The sequence below is a fragment of the Chelonoidis abingdonii genome, chromosome 18 (genome assembly GCF_003597395.2).
Source record: "Chelonoidis abingdonii isolate Lonesome George chromosome 18, CheloAbing_2.0, whole genome shotgun sequence".
NCBI lineage: Eukaryota > Metazoa > Chordata > Testudines > Testudinidae > Chelonoidis > Chelonoidis abingdonii.
In genome coordinates, this window is record NC_133786.1 from 13,023,590 (window position 1) to 13,042,801 (window position 19,212).

Genomic DNA, 19,212 nt, shown 5'->3' on the forward strand with positions numbered 1-19,212 from the left:
AGGGACCGTAGCACAGCCATCTTCATCCATGCTACCCAGCCAGTGTGTTTGAGCCAGGAGCCCCGTTTCCAGGTAAGAAATAGGGAGGATGATTAAGGTTTCCCTGCCTGTTCGCTCTTGGCCTCTATGCTGAGCCTGCCAGCAGGGAGACAGCTGTAGTGGGACTTTTTTGTGACACATCCCTCAGTTTCATATAGGTCAATGAGCAGACATTAGATATTAGCTACCTTTCAGTTACCACTGACCAGGTCAAAGGAGACTTGGTGGGAAAAGCTCCATATCCCTTGTTACACATCTTCTGAGACATCCTCCCCGAATTGAATAGCCATCATGTACAGGCCAGGAGCAGACTTCAGAAGGGATAGAAAATAGTTCCACCAGCCATTCCAAACAGGTGCAACTACGTTCCCAGAGAATGGCTCTTTGCTAACGATGTCCAGTTCCAGAACTAGAGGAAGGAGATTAGAAGTACCAGCCCTTCACACAGGATCTCAACCAATGAGAGTTAATTGGGCATGGAATTGGGGTAATGCTGGACTGATCTGAATTCACAGGGCATCTCTGGGGAAACTTTCAAATGATATGGCAACATCTCAAGCCCAGTTATTTTCATCCTGAAGGCGTCTTTCTATCACTCAGGAACTGACTTTGCATCTCTGAATGCTGCATCTCAGAAGGGTAGCTCTAATACCGGCTCAAGCTCATACTGACTCCCCCTCCCCCACGAAAATGGAGACAGCATCACCCTGGAATACTAATGGCGTCCCAGTGAAGACAGTGTTTCTCCCACCCTGCCCCTCGACATTTCAGTACCACCTCTCTCTGGTTATTATCTCGATCTGAGGCTGCATCATTTTTCTGCCATGCAGCATTTCTCACGTTCCAGGCTCATGAGATTATTTCTCTCATTTAGCCTGCTTAGAGATCTGTTTACTGGGGTAAAGATCCCTGGAGACTGCAGCATCTGCTTATTAGGGACATCTCTGAGGACACCTTGTTCTCTCCCTATCCTCTCCGTGCACTCACACCTACATAAATATTGGTATTGTGCATAAATCTACATAAATTAAAACCCACTTGTTCCCTCTCCTCTCTTAGCATTCAGCAAAGGAGAGATCAGCAGGAAAGAGGGAAAAAAAGGATTAAAATAAAAGGCCAGATCCTCAGTTTATGTCAAACTAACACTGCTCTGTCGGCTTTGGTGAAGTTGCTCCAGTTTACACCATCTGGGGATCTAGCTTACAGATTCTCCCCACAGCCCCCAGGCTTTGAGTCTCAATGGTTTATGACCTGGTTCAATTTATCTGCACCAAAACTAATCTGCATTCTAAATTATAGTGGGAGTGGAGGAAAGTGGGGTTTTTCCCCCTCAAAAATCTTTACATTAATCAAAGTTAATTGTAATCTGCTGTTATGTCCCATAAATAATCAGCTATGTCACTGAGATATGGAATAAATCCACCCAAATTATGCTAACAGGGATAATTAAACTTTTTGAAATCCAAGGTTTGATATGGAACAGCAATCAGTAGGAGATTTCCATTTCTGAATGGCCCCTTCCTGCAGGCAGCCGGGGGATATTTTGCAAACTCCCCACTAATGATAAACAACAACAGGAGGGTTCACGACAGATCAAATGTGCAACAAAGAAGGTGTGTGTGTCAAAGCTACACGCTGCTTGGGAAACTCCCAGACTTTCAGGAAACCAGAAATGGATATCAATGGGAATGTCATGTACAGGCAGAGTGCAGAATATCCAGACCTTGGAGTATTTATTCCAGTGTACATAGCTTCTGATACCAACCCTCCTCATCACTGCGATATCTCAGAGCTTTGCAGTCCTCCATTACACAATGTGTCTAACATCTGGCATGTGTAGTTTGGGCTTTGCCTTCTCCCTTAAAATGGAGCAATGGTTGTAACACTGACACGGCAGTAAGTTCTAGTCGATCGCTGGAAGAATGGATGCCTATTGGCTGGGAAGGGCTCTGCTTCTGTACAAGCCATCTGCATTGATCAGTTTTATACTACTGCATGACCCATCCCTACTCTGAGGCACTCACTGTGTCCAAAGAGCATTCAAGGAGGACTGCCTCCTTCTAGGAGAACACACCTAAGGATGACATAAGTAGAGAAACGGTGAAATCCTTAACAAACATCACTATCTCTCCATTGCCGAGAGGTCAGCTGTACAGTCCCTGAAATCCAGCTCCCAGATAGTGATCAAACCAGCAGACAAAGTGGGGTGTCACTGTCGTCCTCAACTTATTGAAAGTAGACCCTCAACAAGGACAATAAGAGACTGCAACAATCGTTTCACTGACCTGCCCTTCCCTCAACCCTCACTGACTCGGTGGTAAAAAACACCAACTGTCGCTACACAGTGCTACTGCTGCACCAGGGCTAGTGCAATGGTGAGATATGCCAGTGTACAGACACAGCTTACATACAATCTCTGTAAGGCAAGCAGAGGAGGGAAAAGATTGTAATTTCATGTGTCAAGTTGTCAGGAAATTCCCCTCCTACTCCTTCCCCCATATAAAACTCAATGAAAACTTTAAGCCCAATCAATCAATCAATCAATCAATAAATGTATGAGTGCACGCGCGTGTGTGCACAGCAAAAATCGTGATTGAAACATCCCCATGCACCAGGAATGAAAAGTGATGAAAAACTGAGAAATCTGAATGTGCTGAAAAACAGGAAGATGTCCGGGAAAGGATCCAGCTGAAAAATTACATTGAAAAGATCCTTCCAGGATTAGGAGGCAGCAGAGTTCCAGTTCTGATTGAATAGACTTGTTAATAAAAACACATTAAAAAAATGAAATGGAAAGCAAATCCCTTCAAATAAGATTTTAGTCCAACCTTAAATCCATGGCTTTATTTACGAGCTCCTTTGTCCTCATGCACTGGACAGACTGGTGAGAGAATAGAATAGATAGGCCAAAAATATATATATAAAAAATTCCATGCTCCCACCCAACTCTGAACAGAAGAGAGATACATGGTTAGAGCAGGTCAAGACTTTTTCTACAAAACTTTACTGTTGTTGGAAAACATCAAGTCATCAAAACTGAAACTTTGGGCAGAAACCTATCAGTTTAGCTGAAACCTTCAGCAGTGAGGTTTCCCAGTGCAGGATGCAATTTCTGGCCAAAACCAGAGAGTCCTGGTGGTTAGCGCAGCCAGCTGGGATAGGGCAGGCCTGCGTTCAGGTCCCTGCTCTGAATCAGTTATTGGAAAGGAAACAAATGTTGAAACCTCATAATTTTTCATGAAATGGAAATCTTATTCCCCAGCCAGCCCTACACAGGGTTCACTCTCATTGTGCACCTAAGGCAGGAATTGTTCCCAGAGGTTGCTCTGCATGATGTCTCTCCATCTTTAATTCCCTCTGCCCCAGAAGGGATGAGGGCACCAGGTTCCAGGTGGCTACAGTAATTACTCTCCATCTCTCTCTAAGGTTCTAGGGCTTTGGATAGCTCAGCAGAGTTGTTCTGCATTCTTATCCGGGGTCCTAGGGTTTGCTCCTTTTAGAAAACTGAAAATGTACATTGGTATGTTATGTTTGACAGGGGTAATCCACACCCCAAAGAGACATGGCTTCCTGACCTAACCCCCACTGCAGACAGTGGTAAGTTGATGGCAGAATTCTGATGTCAACCTCACTACCACCTCTTGGGGAGGTGAATCAATTACAGCAATGGGAGAACCCCTCCTGTCTCTGTAGTGAGTGTCTACACTGAAGTGCGACAGTGGTGCTGCTGTAGCATTTTAAGTGTAAACATATCCTGAGTGTTTCACAAGCATTAGGCATGTGGAAGTTATTTTAATCTTTCACAGCTAGTTGAGTCACACTCACTGGAGTCACACCAGCTTCACACTGGTGTACAAGAATGGGATCTGACCCAGAGAGCTGCCTGCAGGTCTGATTCTGATCTCTCTTACAACAGCTTTGAACTTAAGACGTCACCATTAACTTCAGAGACACCTCGGGGTTTACAAGAGCACAAGCAGGATCTGAATCAGACCCTCAGCTGGTGCGACTGCAGTGCCAAGGGGTTGCAAGAAGATGGAAGAATGGGTGTGAACTGTGTAGGCGGCTTTACCTTACATGCTCCTGCTAGCTGCAGTTCATGATACCCCTCACTACAGGCTCCTTGACATCTGGGAGTTAGAGCAGCTTAGATAGCCTTAGACCCAATCATCCAGGGATAATTTACACTTCTATCTGTACCCACTCTGAATTTGGCCCATGGGCTGTCTCAGCTGCAGGAATTACTAATTGTGTTCCATGTCTGAGGCAAAGCAGGATGAGAGAAGTGACACATACCCCAACACTGTGCTTCTAAGTGACCCTGACACACCTCCCCCTGCCCACGTCTGGGATCATTCCAGACCTGAAGTGGGGTGTTCATGGGACAGTTGTTCTGCTTTTCACACTGTGACAGACTCCTAATCTCCTGAGCCTGCTTGTCATCCGCAGACCATTTGTGCATGAGTTGCAGAAAGAGGTTAATGGAATTGGAGACCGTATCCTTGGGAGCCGGGGGGGGGGGAGGGGAAGGGCCCAAGGGGATTTCAGCATTTGAGAAAGCCTTCTCAGTATGCCTGGTGGAAAACTTTGATTCTTCCACTCCTTCCAGAACACAACTGCGTCTACCTCTGGGGTCGTGCAACACCCAGCACATGCTGAAATCCTGATTCTGATCAGGACTTTTGAGTGTCATCACAATACAATTCAATAATAATTTGGCATTATTGCTGTGGTGTCTTTTGCTCTTTGCACAAGAACAATATGAAACTCATGGGCACAGTGAATACACAAACTACCTGCTGTGCCCTTTGCTGGCTTCTAATGCACACAAGACAGTGAGCATCACCTACGGGACTCACAAACTATTTTAACGCAACTTTCCCTATTCCTATACACTACAATTCCTATCCCCAATTGTTAAAAAATTATGAGATTTAAAAAATAAATGAATAAATTTGGATGTTTCCTGAAGTGTGCTGAGTAACAACATGAGAGGACTTCATGTTACTAAAACCAGCCTGGCTTTTTATGAACTGAACTATTTACAGAGATATGGCAACTGCAGCTAACGTTCCAGCCATGTGCATGAAGACTGACTTCCCAGAGCATCCTCCAAACTCTTCCCTCTGCAACCTGTGCTCCTCCTTCCATGTTCCAGGAAGGCTACTACACTCAGGCTCTTTTTTTATTTGCCTTCTCTTTTGTTGGAGTCTTTATAATTCGGGTTTTCAAACTATTCTCTACAACTGTGAGGGCTAGAAATTTTTTTTTTAACAAAATCTGAGCTTGTCAGATAATCACAGGACTCCAGGAGCTGGCTTAAGAAAACACATCAAGTATCATAAGACTTGATTGGCAAATCCCCTGTTCCACTCCAGTTCAGAAGGAAGAGAAAAGGAGAAAGTTAAAGCAAACAGTTAGGAAGCCACGCACAAGAAATAGTGGAATAAAAAAACAAGATTTTTTTTATAGCTCTATGTTCAGCCATTTGATCAAATTCACTGCATGGAAAGAAGCCATTTGAGTACATGAAGCTCATCATTTGCCAGGCCAGGACTGAGAGAAAAAGGATATGGGGGAATAGGGGCTTAGGTGTTTTTATTTTATGTCCCTTGTGAATCATGCCTTACTGAGCTACAGAGTTGGGGTATGTGGGGGGGAGGCAGGCTGATGCTAAGAGATGCAGATAGGCTCTCAGTTCAATGGATGCAGATGAGAATGTGAGAATAAAACCCTCACATGTGAAGGGGCTGCTTCCAGGTTAAGTCAAGCAAGATATCACAGATGAAACCACCACATCTCCTACCCTGAGACGGTGCAAGTGAAGAATGCATTTCACACCCCTTGGATTCCAGCATAACAAAGGCTGCTCAGCTTGGTTCCTTCCTAATGAGGCATTTTACAATGCTGATGAGAAATTCTCCTGGTGGAACACAGGAACTGAGATGGGGACTTTAGCGATACTGAGATTCATTTACAGTGAGAGAAGGCAGGTGGAGCTGCTGGGGAACAAAGACTGTGATACCGAAGGAAATAAAATTTAGTTTGTCAGTTGCAGAAGGCTCAGCGTTTGCACTGTCTGTTCGTCACCAGAAAAAGCCCAACACACACGCTCTGCGTGCTCCTTATTTATGGGAACCTGCTACCCAATTACCCAAGTCCAGCAAAGAGTTGTTTTCCCAGGGGCAGAGCATCACTGCTCAGCCTGCTGGATGGTAATATTAAGGTCATCAATATAGTAGGCCCAAGAGACAATGACAGTCATTGCAGAACTAACTCAGCCAAAGGGATCTGGTCACATAAATACAAGAGCAACCCTTTGCATGGTTTCTACACCATGGAGCGGGTCATAATTTTTCAAGTACAAATTTCCCCCATCATAAAACACCGTTTAGTCAAAATGGAAGTTTTCTGAAAGAAAATGGCGATTTCTTGAATTTCTTTGTTTTTTCAGCTTAGGAAAATCAAAAAGAAAAAGGTCAAATCATTCTGTTTTGATTAGAAATGGTGGATCTTGACATCTTGAGAGAAGCCTGTTCCATGCCGTAACAAAGAAAGCACAGTGCTGTTTGGGTGGTGGAGATTGACTAATGAGCACTAAAGGCTAGTATTACTGGTGGAGAGAAGACAATGAGATAAAATAGAGCTCATAGCTAGAGTGGAGATTAAATCCTTATTTTTCAGATGGGAAAACGGAGTGATTAAGAGACTTTCTAGAGACCACAGTCAGAGCCAGAATTAGAATTCAGAATCTCCTGGGGCCCACCACTCCATGCTTTTAGTCAGAGGCCATAGCTATTGAATAAATTGTTTCCTGACAATATGGAAAGGCCTGGGCTTTGCTTTTGAGCAGAGTGGACATTTTTTCCCCCCACTATTTGGGAATGCAGAATGGTGAAAGGATTTGTCTCAATATTAGCTTTAGAAGAGCGTGGTGATGGGATCCTATTTTGTGCTATTTGGGGTCTTATTCTGAGCCCATCATGATGGCATGAGAGCACCAATGATGCTATTAATAATTTCAGTCTGCCCTGCTGAGACTTTGAAGTTAAAGTCCCTCCAGTTCTGGAGCCAACATTTCTTATCCTAGAGAACCGGGTCCCATTTTACCTCACGTCTCTGTTTCTGATAAAAGCTCCAAGGTGGTCCCCAGGGGCCTTGAAAGAAAATAGAAAATGAATGAAGGTTAAAATGCTGATCTGGAGATGCTAATGCCCCTTAGGAGTTCTGCAAACATCCACTTGGAATGAGTCCCATCTAGATAGCAATGAGAAATGTGCAAGACTCAAGGTTTCGCGTACAAACCTTGAAGGTTAGTGGATGCACTGTCTCTCATATCCCCTTTGGACTTTCACCTCACCTCTCTGGTATCAAGGACAGCACAATTGTGTGTGGGCTGCAAGCTGAAACATATTACAGAAAGGTAGCTGGATCAAAAAGCCACTCCTGATTTGGAGGGCAGTGTGGTCTAATGGATAGAGCAGTGGACTAGGACTCAGGAGACATAGGGTCTATTCCTAACTCTACCACCCAGGTCTGGTGGGTGACCTTAGGCAAGCGTGTGTCAATTTTTGTTCCTACCCTTTGTTGACTGTTTTATTTGATTGGTAAGCTCTTCTGGGCAGGCACTGTCTTTCACCTATGAGTTTGCACAGCACCTACCCCAAAGGGGCCTCATGGCTGGTGGGCACCTCTAGGTGCTCCTGTAATACAAATAAATAATGACCATGATAATAAACAGACTTAAACTCTGACTCAGATTCAATTATAAACACATGATTTAGGGTTATAGTTCAATTAGAAAACCTAATCCCGCCCAGACGTGGGCCTGAGCTAGAGAGTTCAGATCCAGATGTAAACTTTCCCAAGCATTCAAGAGCGACAGAGTGGAAAGGTAAACAGAGGACTTTGTTTTGGCTCATGTTCAAGTTATGGACTAACCATGAATTATGGATCCATACCCAAATTTTGGGAGTATTTGAAACTAGTGGGATTTGGATTTGGATTAATCTCTAATGCTCTAATGAATGAGAGGGATGAGAATTTCCTGGCTACTTAGATAGTCCCTGCCCCAGAGAACTTACAGTCTTTCTTCTGCTTTTCTACAGTGCCTACCGCAATGGGTTGATGACAGGTTCCTAAGTGCTATAATAGTACCAGCCATAATATATGGGCCTGGTATCCAAAAGTAGGGCTTCCGGGGAAGGCTGAGAAATGTGCCTTCTCTTTTCCCCAGGCTACAGTAACTCCCTTTTGTCCTGCAGGGGGTAATGGCCAGTGGACGCATATAGCAGTGTCTTCGTCTACCCTCAAGGGGTATGTCGATACTGGAGCTGGGAGCAAGCTTCCAGTCCGGGAGAGACAGACATGCTAGCTTGGCTCGAGCTAGCATGCTAAAAATCACAGCGTGGAGGTTGCAGCGCTGGTGGAGGCTCAGGCTAACCCCCTGAGGTCAAGTCTACCCTGCCGCTGAGTCCGAGCGGAGTCTCTGCCGGCATTGCAATGTCCTTGTAACACACTAGCGCGATTCCTGCTAGGGTGAGTGTGTCTATCTGGGTTTGGGGGCACCCCCCACTGCCCTAACATAACAAAGCCAGTGCAAGGCCTCCCTCCACCCACAACCCTTCTTCCAAACCATGCTCTCCCAATCCAACTCGGAGGAACTTCACCAGCTCGGCTTCATTTGGGGCCCTTCCTGCCTTTGCAGCTTTATGCATACCCTTTAGAGCAGTGATGTAATAGCTGGGTCTGACATAGAATGAGCTAGATCTTGCAGTGACTCTGATGCTTTAGAGCAGCTAAGGATCTAGCCCCGAGTCTGTCACTGTCACTTTGGGTGCATTTGACACCAGCTCCCCACTCCTATTGCACTGCTCAGCATTCTCCCCTGGTTGCCATCCGATAGTATCTTTAGGCGATTAGCTCTTTATTTCATCCAATTCATTATATTCTCTTTGAACTCCTTTGTTTTTCATCCAAGCTGGAATTTGTTTGAATGTGTAGCCAGAACAGGCCTGTTTTATTTATTCTGCATCGGGACTCGCACTTCACCCTGTGGCTGACATTATATTAATTGTTTCTGTTTCATTATCGTTACTTAAGGGGAGAGAGGCAGGGAGAAAAAAACCATCAGCAAAAGCCTCACACGCCTTGCAAACATGTTTATTTCTCTTGCCTTTGAAACCTCTCAGCCAGCCCCATGCTCCTTTAAGCTGGCAATTCCCAGGGCCGCCCAGAGGATTCAAGGGACCACGGGAAAAGCAGGGGAGCTGCGGCACTTGTATTCACCCGGTGGTGGTCTGGGACTTCAGCGGTGGGGGCCCTTCAGTCGCTCCTTGTCTTTGGCAGCACTGAAGGGTCCCTCACCGCTGGGCCAGAGCTCGCGGGGCCCCTGCAGGGCCTGAGGAAAATTGCTCCCCACTCTGGACGGCTCTGGCAACTCCTCTGCCTCAGCCCACTGCTCCTCCCAGGCTGCTCCACAACCCCCTGCAGAAGAGCCTGGCTGCTGCAAAACTTTCATCCATCCCTTCCATGCTGTTCAATCAACCCATACCCCATTGCCTGTCAGTGTCCCCTCCTCCTACCAGCCTGCTCAATCAACCCCATCCCAAATGCCCTGCTGGATCAGCCCTTCCCAGTCACACTTAGCCACCTCCACGCCAAATGCCAAGCTGTAAGCCCTCTCTGTGCCCCTGAGTCATGCCTGAGATCATTGCATAGCCCTCTCCATCTACTACCACAGTGTCCGAGGTTAACGACTGGAGTCCTGCTGTATCTCTTTCACCCCCTCCATCCGCAGCATCACAGCTACATCTCACTTTCTCCAACCCTGTTCACCAGACATTGTAAATGCTTCCCTCAACTTATTTCCACTGACAAGTTTCCTGATGGCCTTACCTCTGCTTGTGTATTTGCAGGGGGAAGGGGAAGGAAATGTCAGATATCCCACACTGCCCTGTTCTCCCCAGTTCCTTCTTACAAAATGAACAGCACATTTTAAAAGTACATTAGAAGCAGGAAGTCTGCCAAACAATTAGTGAGGTCACTGGATGATCAAGGTGCTAAAGGAGCAGTCAAGGAAGACAAGAACACTAAGGAGAAGCTAAATGAATTCTTGGGATCTGTCTTCTCTGTAGAAGATGTGAGGGAGATTCCCATACCTGATCCTTTTTAGGTGACAAATCTGAGGAACTGTCCTAGACTGAGATTTTGGAACAAGATGATAAATTAAATATAGTAGTAATAAGTCATCAGGATTAGATGGTATTCACCCCGGAGTTCTGAAGGAAATCAAAGATGATATGGCAAAACTACTAACTGTGGTCTGTAACGTATTACTTAAATCAGCCTTTGTACCAGATGACTGGCAGATAACTAATGTGAAACTGAATTTTTTAAAAAAGGCTCCAGAGGTGATCCTGACAATGTTAAGTTGGTAAGCATAACTTCAGTAGCAGGCAAACTGGTTGAAACTATGGCAAAAAACAGAATTATCCGACACGTAGATGAACACAATTTGTTGGGGAAGTCTCAACATGGCTTTTGTAAAGGGAAATCATGCCTCACCAATCTATTAGAATTCTTTGATGGAGTCAACAAGTGCATGGACAAGAGTGATCCAATGATTATAGTATACTTGGACTTTCAGAAAGCCTTTGACAAGGTCCTTCACCAAAGGTTCTTCAGTAAAGTAAGGAGTCATTGAGGGAAAATCCTCTCATGGATCAGTAACTGGTTAAAAGATACGAAACAAAAGATAGGAATAATTTGTAAGTTTTCACAGTAGAGAGTTAAATAGTACGTTCCCCTAAAGATCTGTTCTGGGACGTGTGCTATTGGAGATACAAAATTACTCAAGATAATTAAGTCCAAAGCAAACTGTGAAGAGTTACAAAGGGATCTCACAAAACTGGGTGACTGGACAACAAAATGGCAGATGAAATTAAGTGATGATAAATGCAAAGTAATGTACATTGGAAAACATAATCCCAACCATGCACACAAAATGATGGTGTCTAAATTTGCTGTTACCACTCAAGAAACATCTTAGTGTAACTGTGGATAGTTCTCTGAAAACAGCTGCTCAATGTGCAGCAGCAGGCAAAAAAGCTAACGGAATGTTAGGAACCATTAGGAAAGGGATAGATAATAAGACAGAAAATATCATAATGCCACACTATAAATCCATGGTTGCCCCATCTCAAGAAAGATATATTAGAATTGGAAAAAGTACAGTAAAGGTCAACAAAAAGGATTAGGGGCATGGAACAGGTTCCATATGAGGAGAGGTTAAAAAGAGTGGGAATGTTGAACTTAGAGAGAGAGGACTAAGCGGGGGATATGATAGATATTTATAAAATCGTGAATGGTATAGGGAAAGTGAAAAGGGAAGTGTTATTTACCCTTTCACATAACACAAAAACCAGGGGTCAGCCAATGAAATTAATAGGCAGAAGGTTTAAAACCAACAGGAGGAAATACTTCTTCACACAACACAGAGTCAACCCATGGAACTCATTGCTGGGGGATGTTGTGAAGGTCAAAACTATAAATGAGCTAAAAAAAGAGCTAGATAAGTTCATGGTGGATAGGGTCCACCAAGGGCTGTTAGCCAAGATGGTCAGGGAAGCAATCCTATGCTCTGGGTTCCCTAAACCTCTGACTGCCAGAAGCTGGGAGTGGACGACAGGTGATGGCTCACTTGATAATTGCCCTGTTATGTTCATTCCCTCTGAAGCATTTGGCACAGGCCCCTGCTGGAAGGTAGGATACTGGGCTAGACGGACCGTTGGTCTGACTCAATATGGCTGTTCTTATTCATCCCTCAGGCTCTGGCCTACAAACTGCCTCCACATAGTGGGATTAAGTCTTGGTTTTGCTCACACCTCTCAGGGGCATTGTCAGAGCACACTGCGCTATGGGGTATTCTTGGCTTCCCAGAAAGCCATGGGAAGCAGAGTGTAAATTAGAGCAGCCCTGAAGCTGTCCTAACCTCATTGGGAGGGCCAGGCAAAGCCCTGCGCAGTCGCAGAATGTGAGAAGTGTAAAGATGCTTTAAAGCCATCTTAACTTTCTCCTCGGAAGCCTAGCAATGGAGTAACAGACTCAGGCTCATTGATTGGCGTGGCCTCAGGGACTAGTATTGGTATTTGGATTCTCCAGAAATCTCTCTGGATCATTGGTCTGAACAGTTCTGGGCCTGATTTAGACACCAAGCACAAGTTTGTTCCCCCCACTAAGAGCATTTTGCCTTCAAGTTTAATGGAGCTCTGCAAATGGTCTATTTGGTGTCTGCTCCTGCTGGAGACGCAGGCCTCCGAGTCGTGTTATTAACATGTGCCTCGTTGTGCTAACGAACCCCATTAGTGCCTTATGCACAACGGCATTACAGGCTGTTTCCTCATGCTCTGGTTGCCATGGCAACCTCATACCAACAACCCACATGCAATAAGGGGAACCCAGCCCATTTTGCCGGACACCAGAATCCTGCTCCGGTGGCACCACCATTCATATTACACCTGTGGTCCTCAGGCTCAAGAAGTCAGAACTCCCCTTCTACATCTCTTCCCATTTCACTGTTTGTATTCAGGTTGCTTTAGCAGCCCTCACTGAAATCATGGCTCCATTGCGCAATGCGCTGTATGTACACGGAGTAAAGAGACAGTCCCTGGCCCACCTTGCTAGGTACCCAAATAGACAAAGGGTGGGAGAAAGGGAACGTTATTCTCCCAGTTTGCAGATGGGGGTCTCAGAGTAGGGAAGCTTGGGTGACGGGTCCAAGATCACACAAGGTGTCTGTAGCAGAGCTAGGATGTGAGCACAACTCTTCTGAACCCCAGTCTGCTGCCTACAAAACAAGACCATCCCTTCTCTCTGTCTGCCTTCAAAGCACAGAAAGGCAAGCTCAAGGCTAACACATCATTAACCTGCAATGTTGGTTCTGACAATGGGGCTAAGTAAAGACTCCCTCGCCCTCTGCTTGGGTTAACACCCTGGCACTGAGCATCAGTAGATCCTATCTTGCCCCTGCTTTCTCAGTAGGAGGCAGGAGCCACTGAAATGTGCCCAGTTATGTCTAAATTTTAGGTGTACACCCCAAAATTCTTTTGTATGGGGTCATGAAAGTGTTGTGGACGAAGCAGTGATGAAAGATGAATCTGCCACGATATTCAGTGGTTTAAGCATTGGCCTGCTAAACCCAGGGTTGGGACTTCAATCCTTGAGGGGCCCATTTAAGGAACTGGGGTAAAAATCTTTCTGGGGATTGGTCCTGCTTTGAGCAGGGGGTTGGACTAGATGACTTCCTGAGGTCCCTTTCAACCCTGATATTCTATGATTCTATAGCTGACCACCGCAGTGGCCTATTTGCCTCTGCATCTCTCCGGAGTAATAAATGAAGTAGTTACTAGGTGTCTCTCTCTGACTTTCTGTGCTGGCAGGTTATTTATATGCAAATTTCCTGTCTGTGGTGGCTGCTCATAAACATGATAACAGAACCTTCTGTGGAGATGGGACGTGACTGAGGTGCGCAAGGGCCTTTTGATCCAGCCGGGAGAGTTAATATAGGATTATCCACAACCAATTAGATGCTATCAAATGGAAAGGGATACAGCTACTTTACTGACACGCAGATTGTTAAACTGGGATCATGACAAGAAGATGGGAGAATGCACGGGAGAAATACTCCTGCGCATTTATTCAGCTGGGATTAGACCTTTACCCACGTGCAAGTCAGTTGTAATGCTTCTGTACGGCAGCAGTAAAACCTGGACCAGTTAGATTCCTGGCCTGTTTCTACTGCATCTGCTTCAAGCTCCATAGCCCTTAGGAAAACCTTCCTCCTCCAAGCCTTTTGCATGCCCACAGAATCCAGTGTTCCTGTTCCTCTGAGGAAACCCTGGACAGAGATAAAGAAACATCTATCCATTAGTTCTGCCTGTTCCCTTGTCCAGCATTTGGGAATAAGATCCCTCATAGTCTAGTCTCTATTTAAGAAGCAAGGTCGACATATTAATGATGCTCAGAGTGCCCACACCCCTGAGCATGGTAGCTATGCCAAACTAGCCCCCGGTGTAGATAAAATTAGTCAGCTGAAGAACGATCCCACTGGCCTAGCTATCCTCGCTGCAGGAGGTGGAGTTCCAACAGCAATGTATAACCCCTTCCCTCACTGTAAGAAGTGTCTATACTGTGGTGCTACAGCGGCACAGCTACCGTCAACTGTACCTTCACACCCACCCTGCAGGGACGTTGTGGGTATTGAGGAGTTGGAAATATTTGTGAAATACACTGAGATCCTTGATCAAAAGAGCTAGAGAAATGCAAAGGATCATCATCGTCAATGCTAGAGTCATAGACATGAGACTCACAGAGCTGGACTCAAAATTCGAACCAACCCAGTGGCCATGGTTCAGAGTTGGAGTTTTGCTTTTGGGCCTTGCTCAAAACTTCTCTCAATATATATAATTAGCACAAGGAAACGTTCCCCTTTGTGACAGGAAGGGAGGTTGTTGGTGAGGCTATTTGCATAATTAAGGAAATACTTGTTTGAATTAATATGCATGTCAGAAGAAGAGTATGTGGCAGGGGGAAGGAAGTCCTGAGCCCTAAGTGATTTGCAAGCATTTCTAAAAAATGCCTCAGTCTTCAGAGAAAGGACATCTCTGGCCTGGAGCTGGTTGGTCAGGGAACCTGAAGGGGCTTCTTGAGTTGAGCACCAGATTCCAGAGCTTCACAGCATGAGACAGACACAAAGAGCTCTGCTGCTTGGGGATTTGTTGTAGTAGCCCAGGAGGATGCAAAAGGAATCCACCAAGATCTGAGTGTATGAGACACACACACACACACACAAAGCCATTCCTCATCTCATTGATGCTGGTGCAAATCAGGAGTAACTCCACTGATGTCAAGGGAATCACAACAGGCAAAACCAGTGTGAGCAAGAGAAGAATTAGCCTGACAGGATCCATTTGCTACACTGGTGAGTGACTTCCCCCTGCAGAGATGAGAGCGTGGTTTCTCGAGTAACCTGCCAGATAGCACTAGAAGCTGCACTTGGATTTACGTTGGCAGGGGCACAATATTTCACTTTGATGACACTTGCTTTCTTAATATTTTAATCATGTTGTTAACCTCAAGACTTGTAAGACACAGGCCACTGTCACCCTTTCCAGCTGGGCCTCCTCCAAGGCCTGCAACCATTGCCCTAATGTCAGAGCTCTGTGCAGGCCCTGGAGCTCGGTGTTCTGGAATCGAAACAGCATGTAAGGGCCGCAGTCCTGCCAGAGACTGAGGGCCTGGTTCTGCTCTTGCTTGGACACTGGTGTAACCCCATTGACTTTACTGGGGTCGCTCCTGATTTAGAGCTGTGTGACTGAGACTAGGATTAGGGCCCTAGTAGTGAATTTATAGGGAAGCAAGAAAAATTCAGAGGCAAGACAGCCGTAGTGCCACAGAGTCCTGAATTCAGTTCCCTGGCGTTGTAGCAGGGGCAACATGACAGGACAGACCAATGGTCTATCCAGTCCTGTATCCTGAGAGTGACCAATGCCCAGTGGTCCAGAAGAAGGTGCAAAACCCTCATAATATACCTACTGTGCAATATTATCTGACTGGAAGTTAGAAACTGCCATTGATCAGATGAAGGCAGTGTCTTCTCCAACATGTCATCCTGTTTCCAGCAACAGACAATGGTCAAACTCCTCCATAACGTGTATAACTATGCCGATTATTCCATGGTGTGGGAAGGGGAATAATTGTATAGCTGCTTTCTTGGTTATTTTATGATTCTGTAAACATGGAGGTATGTAACTGGATGAGCTGGGTCCTATACATCAGGTTTACAGTTTAGCTTAATACTGTTATGAAGAGCAAGAGGAAACCTAGGAAGAATTTGGAAATGGATGCAATAAAGTCTTCCATGGTTCCAGGAGGGAGAGGTGAACTTGTGTCCCAGTAGGGCAAGTTGGAACAACTTGTTCTTCTTGAACTTACTGAATGAACTGGAAAGTAAATTGGCAATTTTGTAGCTGAGGTGCCGCGTATCAGAGATCTAGTCTTTATCTAGATAAGGATGAGCAAATTCAATCTACACTGCCCTGAAAATGCAATTAGAAAACTCTTCCAGCATCAATCCCACCTCGCACAGCCTGAGTCAGTCTGGTACGCTTAATAAGCCTACTTCAGAGATCAGCAAAAACAGACACGCAGATGAGGTGCTTTTTGTCAGCCAGGGGAGGTGAAGCTAAGCGCAGCGCAAGAGGATTGAGGAAGGTGCTGGGGACAGAGCACGCTCTGAATAAAGGCCGAGGGGGTTCCAAGGGATCAGAAGAGAAAGCTACAGATGCAATGGGGGTGAAGATCTGTAAACTCAACTGGAGACATGCCATGGAGAAGCCCAACCTCCTGTGCACTTGGGTGATAAGGGAAGCCCAAACAGGCCCCATGCCTCCTTCCAGAGCTTCCTAAGCTCATTTCATCAATCAAGCCAAGGTCCAGAGGCCACCTACAGGCTTAGCAACAGGATGGAGTGAAGTTTAGAGATGCTGTGCCAATTTGAGGTCAAGTCCCATATAGCAGGAGGGCAGAGTCACATGAGAAGGCAGCAGGGCCAGTCTGGAACACTGCATTCTCAACAGGTTCATCAAAGCAGGGACATGCTGCCGTGGCAGCATGTGGCTTTCTGCTCAGGCTGCATTGCAGTACAAGTTACTAAATGCTGCCTGAGACATCTGCGGAGATAACTAGATCCCCCCGTGTCATCTTCTTTATTGTGTCCCTGGCTGCTAGGGCACACTTTCACACTCCTTTTGTTTATTAGGAGCATAAATTAGTACTGCAGTAGCATCTCGGGTACGCCTAGATGCAAGCAGAAACCTACAGCAGCTAGTGTCAGATTCTGGGTCTGCAGACTCAAGCTGGCCCTACGGTAGTAAAAATAGCTGCATAGATGTTTGGGCTTAGGCACTTACAGCATGTGGGGGCTTGGGGCAGAACTCAGTCCTGGCCTTGAAGCCAGAGGATTTAGCCACATTGAGGGGCATGCTTGCCCAAACTATGGAATGTACTGTAGAGACAAGGGGTGAATGAAGCAAAGAGGATTGTGATGGCTAAAACAAGCCAGGCCACTCTTCAGTCTTGAGAATGGATAGTACACAGATTGTACAGAAGGTTGCAGGCAAGTTCCTAGTCACTAGCAGAACTTTCCATGTTTTTGAACTTCAAAAAAACTGGCATGCAAGGCAATAAATTGGTCTTGCTGTCGACAGCACTCCTACTGTCACCAGCCCAATCTGACAGAGAACGAATTGAATATGGCCATTCACAGGCAGGGACAAAATGGTAAGGCTCATTTAGGAAGCAGTAAAGAGGGCATTTTCAGTTTCCTTTTAGAATCACAACATAATAATTCTTTCATATTGGTTTCAATGAGGGAGCAGGCGCAGAAGGGATTTGAACAGTCTCCCAGCTGCACAGTCACGCACACATTCTGTATGAGTGTGTATTGTATGAATGTGTGTGAGACAGCACATCTGGGACTGTACGCGAGTGCAAGGGTTTGAACATCTGGGTATACACACTGTAGGGTTAGTTGTAACAGATCAGGCCCTGTTATGCTACGTGCTCTACAAACATGAAGTAAGAAACAGTCCCTGTCCTGAAAAGCTTACAAATAGACAGGACAAAGGGAGTATTTTCATTGCCATTTTACAGAGGGGAAACTGAGGCCCAGAGAGGTTACGTAACTTGCCCAAGGTCACATGGGAAGTTTGTGGCAGTGCAGAGAAGTAACCCAGACCTGCTGAGCGCTAAGCCAGTGCCTTAACTCTAAAATCATTTTCTGTCCTTGTATGAGCGGTGTGTGTGCATTTGTGTATGTGTATGTGTGCCTAAGTGTACATTGGTGAGAGTTGGTCTGAGCAAGTGTGCACCTGAGAGTGTGTGCACATGCGAGGATGTTTGTGTCTGGAAATGTTGTAGATGCATGTGTAAGATCTTATTTGTGCAGGTCTACACTACCTGAAAGGGGGTTCCAAAGAGGATGGATCTAGACTGTTCTCAGTGGTACCAGATAACAGAACAAGGAGTAATGGTCTCAAGTTGCAGTGGAGAAGGTTTAGGTTGGATATTAGGAAAAACTTTTTCACTCAGAGAGTGGTGAAGCACTGGAATGGGTTCCCTAGGGAGGTGGTGGAATCTCCTTCCTTAGAGGTTTTTAAGGTCAGGCTTGACAAAGGCCTGGCTGGGATGATTTAGCTGGGAATTGGTCCTGCTTTGAGCAGGGGGTTGGACTAGATAACCTCCTAAGGTCCCTTCCAACTCTCATATTCTATGATTCAGGTAAGAGACACTGTGGACCAAATTCTGCCCTCATTTCCACCTGTGTAACTCAACTGAAACCAATGGGATCACATGGGAATAGCAGAAAGAAAGATTGGGTCCCATCCCATGGGTGAATAAACAGCATGTGGGTTTTTTTGCGTGCATGAGCATATACTGTATATGAGAATATGTGCAAGATGTGGATGTGTCCATGAGCAAGTGTATACTGATGTGGATATGTGTTTGAGAGGAGATGGGTACGCTTACAGGCACAGCTATAGGGTCAAAGTATTCAGTTGCCTAGGCAGCGTAGTGCTAAGCATAGCAGTTACAGGCACTCTCAGCCAGGCTATTTCCCTGTTCTTGCCAGCACATTATAATGAGCAGCATGTGGATTCCGCTGGAGATTCAGGTATATGATTGATTCAATTAACTGATATGTAATTAGTCAGAGCAGCCATGAGGGCAGTCTCCTGGTGTTTTATTGGGACCTCGTGATTTGTATACATATAAGCACAATTGTCACTTAATTGTATATGTCAATTATCATGAAGAAGCATGGTTTTCCACGTAATGTGGAGGACCAAGTGCTCCCATAACATAATAATTCCTGTTTTGATCAGATTGGTTTCCTAGCAGCACGTTATGTTATTGGAATTCATTGTATAGCTCTCATTGCTTTTTTAGTTTGACTTATTGTGGTCTAGGATCTCGTTTGGTGTAATCAGGTGTAACTCCATTGAGCTCTCTGGAGCTATGACAACTTACAGCAGCTCAGGATCTGACCCATCATCTTTTATCAGAATTACAGTTTTGATCCTTGGAAAATGAATCATAATTCAAAATAAAAGA